Consider the following 11871-nt stretch of genomic DNA (forward strand, 5'->3'; position numbering starts at 1 on the left):
CCTTTGAATGACACCAGAATTTAAGCCAATTATTAAAGCTGATCATCTTATCACTGTATTGTGGCATCATTCTAGGTGAAGGTAGGATACTGCTCAAGGTCAGGGTCATACCTGCCTGGGCTACATAATCAGAGAGCTCCTCGATGTCCCTTTTCATGTAGTCCAAGGAGGTACGTCTCAGGTCATTGACACCAGCGTGGACAATGACTGAGTCGTACTTGTACCTGCTGTTGAGAGACCTGAGTGCTTGCGTTATGTGGCGGATTCTAGCACCCGACAGGCATCTTACTGTGACCTTCTCTTTACTCAGTCTGGTGAGCGGGACGTCAGTGTGTCTGACTATGGAATCACCAATGACAAGTGTGTCTGGCATTTTGTTTGGCCTTAAGGGCTGTGACTGTTTGACACTCTGACTGTGTGGTCTATGTGTTGCATGTGTTGGGTCGTGAGGTGGTAGTTGTTTGGGTGTCTGCTTTGGTGGCCTCTGCTGTTTTGGTAAATTTTTGTTCAGAGCCTCCGAGTATGTCTTTGTGTGAGTATGTGTATGATTTGAAGTTGTGATGGTACCATGTGTGACTGGGTATGTATTGTGTGTGGTTACTTTCTCCTCCTGTCTGGTCTTGCCAGTCCTATGTTGAGAGAGCTCAGCCTCCAGTTTGGCCATATAGTTGCATCTCTCGCATGTATTTGTGTTTTGTGGGAGAAGGAGAGGATTGTCTGTGTACATGAGGCAGTTGTAACATTGCCTCAATATTCCCAGGTTCACCAGTTGAGCTGGAGAGGACACTAGCAACTGATCCCTCGACATACTAGAAGTAGTAGATAAAGTGACTTTCAAAGGCCTGCTTTAACTGGATTAGAATTGTTGTTCCTGTTACTAGTGGGAAGAGAAGCAATTGCCATCTTTCCATGTAGCTTTGTTATGGGCCATCCCAATGGCTGTTTTCCTGATTTGTGGATACCGGTTTTGGTGAACATTTTAGTGGCTAGTGGCATAAATAAAGGAAGTTTGTGTTGCTCAGCATTCTCTTCTGCTGAGCTGTGAAATGCTATACATACTTGTACAACATACGAGAGAGAGAAGAAAAGAGAGAAAGGTTGTATTATCAAGTTCTTTTCTTCATCCAAGTTCAAACTAGTTGAGCAAAACACAGCATCAGAGCACTAACAACCTCCTACTGTAGCCTCCCCCAGATAAAATTTTGACTTCTACTCAGTTAGGTATATTGCCTTTGAAGGAGTTCCAAGTTAAGATATTTTTCCCTTTTGGAATAATTTATATAATACTCATTGCTGGTTTGTCTATTTTTCAAACATATTTAGCATTATTGGAATCATAGTGGCAAACAATACATATAAACAAACAGCATTAGAACAGTGAATTCAAATAATTAAAATGGAAAATAAGAAAGCAAATAAGAAAATCTAGCAAAGATCAAAATATTGCATCTTTCAAAGCACTCACATATCAGTGTGCCATATAGCTCTAAGAAGTGTTAGAATTAAAAATGTCCTGATCCACTTCAAAATTAGTAAAGAAAGACACGTAGTATTATGTAACTGACACAATTGTATATGCCCTTGTTCATATTTGAATGGTACTATCTGTCTATAGAAAATGCTTATATTATCCTACACTGCCCCAAGGCAAATCCTTTAGTCAGTTAAAAAAATTAAGATACGACTTTACTCATTAAATTCAGAATATCGGACCTGCTTATAAATTCTTGAGATGAATCTGGAGAAAGAGAGAGAGGCTAAATCTGATGTTTAACCCTGAGAGTGCAGACTTCCAGTTTTTAAAAAGGGTTGCAAAAAGTGCAAGCATTATTTGTTAAATCCAAACCTGAATTGTACATGCTATCCCTCGGATATGTCTATCAACCTCTATTAACCAGAAAAGGCATCTACATCATCCAGCAGTTGTGCCCTTGTAGCAATAACAATCAGATGTGTCACTTATATCCACTTATCCCTTACTTTGCAATATTTCCAGATCATATGGAAATAATCTACCTTTCTTTCCCCACATCTTCAGCAGTTATCAGGTTATGTCCTTCCAGTGTTATCTGATTGTAAAGGGGTAAAGTGCCACCTGATAATCATTTTAAAGATAGTAAATGTGGGTATGAAAGAGACTCTCTCACCAACTATTTTTGCCAAGACTTTGTCCAATTACATTTCTGATAAGGTTTTTTTCAATTCTACCTCCCACTTTTATTTGAGCTTACTTAACCCCCTATCCAGGATTCCATAATAAGTCTGTATACCTCCTGTGATGACCCTCTACTGGACCATTAATCAAGGAGCCTCAATCTTCACCACTGGCATCATTAGGAGATGTACACTGGGAAGATGACAAGTACACACATAATATTTTCAGATGCAGCTTTCTGCATCAAGTGCAATTTCCCTTAAGAGTACACCACGACCACAGTCAGTCAGTGACTGTCTCCTTCTTTTTCCAGATTCCCAGTAAGACTACCCACTGGCACAGCTATAGAGTTGACATCTCAGCTGAGTGGCCAAGCCAAGACCTCCAGCACCCTTTCTGTCCAACTAGTGCTTTGGGTCCCTGCCCAAGTCACTGACGCACATACTTTTTGAGATTTGATTTACACACACAGACGCAGACACACACACACACACACACACACACACACACACACACACACACACACACACACGCACGCACGCACGCACGCATGCACGCACGCACGCACGCACACACACACACACACACACACACATATCAGTATCAGGCTAATCAACAGTTTCATTCACCCTTCTTAATGTCAAAAACTTCAGGAAAAAGTTATATATAATAACGTGTTTCCTCAAAGCTCCTTCCCCCAACATACTTCCAATATAGTGCAGTGCAGGATGGTGCAGTGGTGCAGTTGTAGTGTTGTCCCCTCACAGCAAGAGGTTCTCCAGTTTGATTCTGCCTTTTACTCCAAACCCAACAGGTTTCTTACTAGCATTCTAGCCATATCAAAACCACACATTTTTGTTACAGTTGCCTATGTCCCACCTCCATCATTCCCAAACAAATCCAGTCCTTCATATATAACATTTCTTCCAATATTTCCAAATAAAGGAAGGTCTTGATTTTTAGAGAATTCATTCTTAAATATCTGGCCCCAATTGCCTATAATATCACAGAATTCCCCGCAGCTCTAGACATTGTGTAGCTCACTAATAAGCCAATTCAACCAAGGCCTAACTGAAATAATTATTCCCTGCTTGATCTATTAATAGGTTCATAGGTTCATAGGTTTATACTAGGCTATCTGCCCTAAGGCATTTATAAGCCTAGCCCAAATGTTTGTGGCTTACGCCACCCCTTATATGAAAAAATACTGTGCCCATTAGTTTGTTGTGCCTCTGTCCAGCAGTGACACAGAGATGATTCCCGGGATAAACCTACAATCTCCCATCCACAGGTCAAGATTTCTCTTGAACAGAGCCAGCGAGGTGCTCTGCCTCACATGGACTGGGATTTTATTCCACAGCATAGGGAGTCTCTGAGTGATAAATCTATCCCTCCAGCACGTCCTATTTATATCCGTGCTAAGGTTTAAGTCGCTTGCTCTAGTGGTTTTGGTGGATTTGGATTTTTGAGGTGGAGCATGTCCATTAATTCGGGTTGGACATGGCCTTGTATGTCAGGCACATGTCACCTCTGAGCAGACGGTATGCAACTGAATAGAGCTGGAGTTTCTTCAATCTGGCAGCATATGACAGATATTGGAGTCCTTTATCCTTTTGGTGAGGAACTTTGGGGTCTCCAATTGCTGCAGATGTCGGGTGCGATACATCCCGAATGGGGCATTGTACTCGATCATTGGTCTGATAAGTGAAGAGTACAGGGGAACAATGACCTCACTAGATCTGGATGTGAATCCCTTCATGATCAGGTGGGCAATGTAGAAGGTCTTTCTAACCACTTTAGCAACATGAGTGTCAAAAGAAAGGCCACTGTCAACCTGGGTCCCCAGGTCCCTGATAACCTCTTCTGTGCTTAGTGGATTGCCACCTATATGGTAGCTTGGGGTTACCTTGTTTTTCCCGAAGGGTATGACTATACATTTTTTGGCGTTTAACTTCAGGCCATGGCTCTGGCACCAGCTATCTGGTTAATAGCTAACTAATCCTTAAATCATCATCATCAGCCCACTATTTCCCATTTTGTAGATGTGGTTGGGGTGTAGTGCCAACTGTTGCCACCTATCTTAGTTGAGTGCACTCTCCTACCTTCTTTGACAGTCATGAGTGGCTGTCATCCATCTTCTCTCATGCAAGCTATCCATCTGTTTGCTGGATGCCCTTGTTTCTTCCTGTCTTCTTTATATCTTTCCAAAATTTTCTTCATCAAATCATCTAATAACGTGTCCTTATACTACAATTAGCAGCTAAAATATTTCTTCTCTATGTACCTCTAAAATGTGCAGCCAGAACAGTTTCTTTCTCTGTGTACTTCTAAAATGTCATGTTTTGTACTTTGTCTCTGTATGTGTGAAATGAAGCTGTATATGTATACGTGCCTTTGTATGCCTTTGTATATTTACAAACTGTGGAGATTTTCTCCTCGGGCCTCTGCTGAAAATGGACATTTATCCAGTCAGATTGTTCCGGTCGACAAATGTAAAATAAAATAAAAATAAAATAAATCTTTTGTTTTCCTGCACCTGTGCCCAAACACCATGATATGTTCTTTTTGACCTTCATTATTAAAGAAGTTACTTTGAATTCTGCTTTAATGTCATTATCTCTTTGTCTGTTTCATGGCATACATCCTACCATCCATCTCAGGCACTTCATCTCTACACATAAAGCTTTATCATCTGCGCTTCCTTTGCTGCCCAGGTTTATGCACCATACAGTAGTGCTGGTCTCACCACTGTTCTGTATATCTTACTTTTTAGCTTCTTTGGCATTCTTCCGTCACACACTACTTCTGACACCCTGTGCCAGTTGGCTGCAGCCCGTCTGATTCTAGCTTTGACCTACTCATTCAGACTGTACATCTCCTCAACTTCCCCTCCCAGATACTTAAAGCTGTTAACTCATTTAAGTATTTTCCCTTTTCTCCACATCCCTTAACCTTTTAGTGCAAGAAATCAAGACAAACCCTGACAAAATGGCAGGACAAAGGTCCAAAAAATAGATACTTTTTTCAATATTGATGCTGTAAACTTAGAAAGTTGCTAGAATAACAGGATTTGTGTTAGCATGCATCGTCTGAAGGATATGAAGTCTGAAATTCTAATACATCATTATTTAGTGACTGTAACCTTTAAATCATTCCAATGATTTGTCAAAAACACAATTTTTATGAGGAACAGAACAAAAATATGAGGCAAGCATGTAAGCAGTCTGTGAAAATCTGTCCAACTGAGAGGCATGCTTCTGTCTCCATTTTCTTTTTCTTCTGATATCCCCATTTACTCCTATGACAGCTGTTCTCTGTATTCATTTTCATCCCCATGCCTTCAGGTTTGCATCTCAGTCCCCTGTTATTTGTTAAAATTCCTGTTCAGTCTTCTTGTAATGCTACATTGTCTGCATACAGCAGCTTTGTTATCTGTTTCTTTCACCCTGTTTGCTAATTTAATGCAGCACCAGTATGAATAGCAGTAGGCTCAGAGCTGACCCCTGGTTGACCACTATTCCCACTTGGAATTCTGTGATTCTGAATACTGCTTCTACTTATGTCACTCTGTCCTTGTGTGCAGCCTGCACTATTTGGTCAGTGTTTTCAGGACTTTGAACTGTTACTGCCCATATCAGATTTATTGGGAACCTATTGTAGGCTTTTTCAAATTCTAGGAATGCCCATTTTGAACTCTTTCCTCATTTTTAACTTCTCCACTAACAGTGTCAATGCAAACTTTAGGTTAGTTGTGCTGTATCCTGATATGGTTTGGAACTGCTCATCTCCCATCTTACTTTATACTACTCTCTGCATTCATTTATCAGTCACCATGTCCAGCCCTTTTATGTAGTGTGACAGGAGTTGGGTGCCTCTATGCTGCTTAGAGTTATGAATGTCCCCTTTCTCAGTGCACTATTATTCTGTAAAGATTACTTCTTGTTGTAGTGATGATACTGTGTCAAAGGGAGATGAGACAATAACACTCAACTTGTAGTCCTTGTCAAGTAATTATCCATAGTTCTGAGGTTACAGTTTGGGGGTCAGAGGTGTGTACTAGGCTAGTGGACCTGGAGCCTTTACAAACCTGGTCCATAGGATTACCCTGGCATCATGCCACCTGACCTTAGTTCCTGGTGCCTCTGTTGAGTAGAGCCACTGGAGTGATCCCCAGGGTTAATTTTCTATTTCCCATCCACTCATCAAAATTTCTCTTGGTGAGGTGCTCTGCTTGATATGTGTGGGAAATCTATTCCATTAGCATGAGCAGTCTCTGGTTTATGAACCTGTCTCTCCAGCATGTTCTGTTGATTGTGGTAATGAGTTTGAGGTCTCTGGAGCATGTGGTGTGAAGGGATTTCTTTAGATGTAGCATTTCTAACAGAGCTGGGTCAGACATGGCTTTGTAAGTCAAGCAGAGATCGCCTCTAAGTAGGCAATATGAGACAGAGAATATTTGGAGTTTGTTGAGTCTGTCCATATAGGATAAGTGTTTAAGGCCTAGGATCCTCTTTGTGAGGTACTTTTGTGGCCTCTCCAGTTGTTGCAGGTGTCTAGTGAGGTACATGCCAAATGGGGCATTGTACTCGATGACTGGTCTAATGAGGGAAGAGTAGAGGGAGACAATGACCTCTTTCTTCCTGGATGCAAAACCCTTAGTAATGAGATGTGCCACATAGAAGGACTTTCTGACCACAGTGGCAACGTGGTCATCAAAAGAGAGGTTGCTGTCAACCTGTGTTCCCAGATCTCTTATAACGCCTTCTGTGTTCAGTGGATTACCATCAATGTGATAATTCAAGGGAACCGGGTTTTTCCCAAGGCGGATGATGACACATTTTTCGGCATTGAGCTTTAAGGCCATGGTTCTGACACCAGTTGTTGGTGTCATTGATGCCTTTCTGTAGGATGCCAACATCACTTGGGAAGTTACTAATAACTCCTAAATTGCAATCATTTGTGAACTTTGTCAGCCAGAGTCCCTTCGTATTGGCCTGTACTTCAGAGAAGTAGATACCAAACAGGAGAGGACCCAGGACCAAACCCTGTGAGACTTCACTCATGACTAGTCGGCAGTCTGACTTCCAGTCAGCTACTTTCACACTGTGGGCTCTATCTGTGAGCCAATTTGCAACCCACCTAGTGATAGAGGGGTTGATGCCTAGCTTAGTGAGTTTTTCTATGTTTCCTGAGTGGGGAATGGTATCAAAGGCCTTGGCCAGATCAAAGGAGGCAGTATGAACCACCTTGCCTTCATCCACAGCTCTAATGACTGACTCAAAGAAGTCAACCAAGTTGAACAGACATGATCTACCCTTCACAAAACCAAACTGTGTAGGATCCAGAGTTTGGAGATTTCCTATATCCTTTTTTATTAGGTCCATGATGATGCATTCCATAGCTTTGCATATCAGACTCGTCAGGCTAATTGGGTGATAATTTCCAGGGTCTGTAGTTGCTCTTTGTGAAGATGGATGACTGTAGCAGTGCACCATTTGGTAGGAACAAAGCCTGAGGTGAGGCTGTGAATGAACAGGGCACATAGGTAAGGTGCCAGTTCATCCTGTAGTTCATGTAGAACACAGCTAGGGATATTGTCAGGTCCCATAGAAGCTGTATTCTTGGCCTTGGACAGTGCTGTTTTAACCTGTGCAGCAGTAATATTGGGTGCCTGGCAATCTACTGGTATTGTGATTGGTCCTTTGGGGGGTGAGGGGTGAAGTTAGCACTGAATCTGATGGCCAGTATATTGCCAATATCTGTTGGCTCAGTATAGGAAGTACCATTGTGCAGTAGCTCAGAGCAAATCTGGGTATTGCCGTGAAGATTAGAGGATTTGATAAGGGATCTCAACCTTTTGTTGAGGCTGATAAGGGAGTTTTTCCAGTCTTGGTACTTTGTCTTATTCCACATCAGTTTTCTCCTTCTGTTGTAGAGTTTGTTTATGGCAGGGGACCACCAGATTAGCTTCCTTTTTTTTGAGGAGAGCATCTTAGTTCTATTGGGTATGGAGCCATGCATTTGTGTATGTGTTCATACAGTGCATTGGTGTATGATTTGGTGGACGTGCAACTATTCCCCATTTGCATTGGTTCCGTGAAGTTAGCCACCTCTGTCTTTAGGAGCCCAGAGTTAGCACTGGAGAAGTTTTTCATGGTGGTTACCTTTGTTGGGGAAGGTGGGAGAGATGTGCATTTCCAAGGTTATTAGTTTGTGGTCGGATCTAATCAGGCAGGAGTTGACTATTGGTGTAGCGCAACCATCGCTCATGTTAGTAATGACCAGGTCAAGGATGTTGCTACCTCTAGTGGGGGTAAGAACGAGCTGATCCAGAGCATTGGAATTAATGAATTCCAGAAAGCATTGGGAAAGTGTATTGGCATATGAGTAGTTTTTCCCAGTTTATGGAAGGGTAGTTGAAGTCATTCTGTACGAGAGTGTTAGGTTGGACTCTAATATTCTCCAGGGTGCTTAGGAACATGGCGTGAAGAGTCTTGGGACATGGTTGGGGACCTATAGCAGGTTACAACCTGAATTGCTGTCTTACCCAGTGTTAGCTGCACCTGAAGTATCTCAGATGCATTATGTTGGGCTACCAGTCTGGAGGTGTGCGCATCCTTTACGAATATGGAAACACCACCACCTTTGGAGCTTCAGTCCAAGTTCTGGGCCTGAAAAGTGTGGAATGAGTTATAGCCTGGTAGTGCAGGGGTGTTTTCTGCTGCCTTATACCAGGTCTCTGTTACAGCACAAATGTCAATGTTCTCCATTTTAAGGCGTGCTTTGAGAGAGTGCATTTTGAGATTTACACTTTTAGCATTGAGCAGCATGACTCTCAGATTGCATTTGTTTGTAGCTGTTGCGGTAGTAATTTGGTCTTTGTAACACTGTCTAAAAATGGCAATATAGGGGTGGCAAGAGCCTGGCCAGTATCTGGAAACCCAGGGGTGATAGATGCAGGGCATCTTTGGCAAAGCATCGAGGTCTGTCAATCATGTCATCCCAGGCAGACAGATACTGGATCCCCTTAGAATGACACCAGAAACTTAGCCAATTGTTGAAATCAATCATTTTCTGCTTGTACTGCAGTATCATTCTTGGTGATGGTGGGATGCTGCTCAGGGCTAAGGTCATACCTGCCTGGGCTGCATAATCCAAGAGCTCCTCCATATCTCTTTTCAGGTTGTCCTAGGAGGTATGTCTCAGGTGATTAACACCCACATGTAGAATGACAGAATCATATTTGTACCTGTTGTTGAGGGACCTGAGTGTGTGCATTATATGACCTGATCCTGGCACCTGACAGGCAGCTGACTGTTACTTTCTCCTTATTCAACTTAGTGAGTGGGACATCAGTGTGCCTCACTATTGAGTCACCTATGACTAGTGTGTTGGTCATGCTGTTTTGTCTTAGGGGCTTTGGCTAAGTGGAACACTGTTTAGGAGAGTTATGTGTCTCATCATTAGTGTTGTGTTGTGGTGGTCGGGTGCGTTTTTGCCTTGGAGGTCCCTGCTGTTTCTGTAGATTTTTAGTGAGAGCCTCTGCGAAGGTGGGTGTGCAGTTTCTGTTTTTATGTGAAGGCAGTGCTGGTGTGTGTTCTGGAGGGCTATGTGTTCCATGTGGTGTGGTACAAGTGTTGACCTTCTCCTCTTGTTCAGCTATTCTGGTCTTGGCTGAAGAGTGTGTGACTACCAATTTGGATATATAAGTGCATCTGTCACAAGTCTGAGTGTTGGGAGGTAACAGGAGAGGGTTGTCAGTGTACATGAGGCAGTTGCTACATTGCCTCAGGATGCCCAAGTTCACCAGGTTAATTGGAATAAGCACAGGAAACTGACCTTTAGACATGCCTGTAGGGGTGGGCATTAATAAATACTGGAGCTGTTTCCTTGTAGAATGTTTAGTGCTGGTAGCACTTTTGTGTGCTACAATAATTGCTACAAGAAATCTGGTAAAGTGCTAAACTAATAAGCTAGTAAAAGTGCAGGAGAGGCAAGAACTAGCAGATCTAAGGGGAAAAATGAAGAGCAGACTTTGGCACTGCTCAGAAGCTTACAAACAGTCCTGGATGCAGCAAATCTGTATATGGACTAGATTAGTTACAGGAAAGGTGGGAAAAAAGCACAGATGTGGACTTTTAAACCAGAAAGTTGAAAGAGATGGAAAAAACAGCCCAAAAGGCCAATAAGCTACTATTTCTGGCCCAGAAACCACTTACCACTCCCATTGATAAGCTATAAGGCTTCCCTCCAGCACAGAAAGGCTTGGGGTGGGGTGGGGGTTCAGAAGCTTATAAACAGTCCTGGATACAGCAACTCTGTACCTGGACTAGACTAGATACAGGAAAGACAGGAAACAAGCACAAGCACAGGCTTTTAAACCAGAAAGATGAAAGAGATGGAAAAACTGCCCAAATGGCCAATAAACTACAATATCTGGGCCAGAAACCACTCCTCTTGTGGTAGATAGGCTACTTAGTGCTTACCACTCTCACTGATAAGCTAGAAGGCTTTCCACCAACACAGAAAGGCTTGGGGGGCTCGGAAACTTACAAATAGTCCTGGATACATCAATTCCATATCTGGACTAGACTAGTTACAGGAATGGTGGGAAAGAAGCACAAATGCGGGCTTTTAAGCCAGAGAGCAGAAAGAGATGTAAAAACTGCCCAAATGGTCAATAAACTGAGTAGAAAGAGATGGAAAAACTGCCCAAATGGCCAATATACTACAATTTCTGGGCCAAAATCCACTCCTTTTGTGGTAGATAGGCTACCTAGTAAGTACCACTCCCACTAATAAGCTAGAAGCCTTCCCTCCAACACAGAAAGGCTTGGGGGGCTCAGAAGCTTACAAACAGTCCTGGATACAGCAAATCTGTACCTGGATTGACTAGTTACAGGAAAGTCAGGAACAAGGGCAAACGTGGGCGTTTAAACCAGAAAGTTGAAAGAGATGGAAAAACTGCCCGAAAAGCCAATAACTACAATTTATGGGTCAAAAAACACTCCTCTTGTGGTAGATAGGCTATCTTGTGCTTACCACTCCCACTGATAAGCTAGAAGGCTTCACTCCAACACAGAAAGGCTTGTGGGGGGGGGGGTCTCAGAAGCTTACCAACAGTCCTGGATACAGCAAATCTGTATCTGGACTAGACTAGTTACAGGAAAGGCAGGAAACAAGCTTAGTTTTTTTTTTTTCGGAATGCAGATAAAACAGCACTAAAAATAAAACAAATTCAATTTAAATAAATGCAATTTATTCAAAATGTATTCTGAACTAAATTCAATTGTTGATTTATTCAACTCTGAACAGTTAAGAAGTGCCATAAAATATACGTATCAGCTGAGAAGCACACTCAGCACTCAGTCAGAACACAAGGAGATTTTTTTTGTTAGTAAAGTGCAAGGGGAGGAAGGAGGAGCAGAAGATAGTTCAAGGCTAAGAACCCAAGTGGGTTGGCCTTCTCAAATGTTTTCTCTGTAATAGGTATTTATTATTTATTTATTTATTTTACATTTGTTAACCGGGGGTGTCTGACTGAGCCGAAAAGGCCCTTTTTTAGCAGAGGCCCGGGAAGAAAAGCTCCACACAGAAAAAATACAGATACATTTAGACATGATCAGTATACACACAAATTACAAATGACATGTTTTTTTTACAGTGGTATGCAGCACATCAACAGTTACAGTGGAGAGAACAAACAAAAAAATATT

Source organism: Protopterus annectens, chromosome 13.part0, assembly GCF_019279795.1.
Source record: "Protopterus annectens isolate FY-2018-M chromosome 13.part0, PAN1.0, whole genome shotgun sequence".
NCBI lineage: Eukaryota > Metazoa > Chordata > Ceratodontiformes > Protopteridae > Protopterus > Protopterus annectens.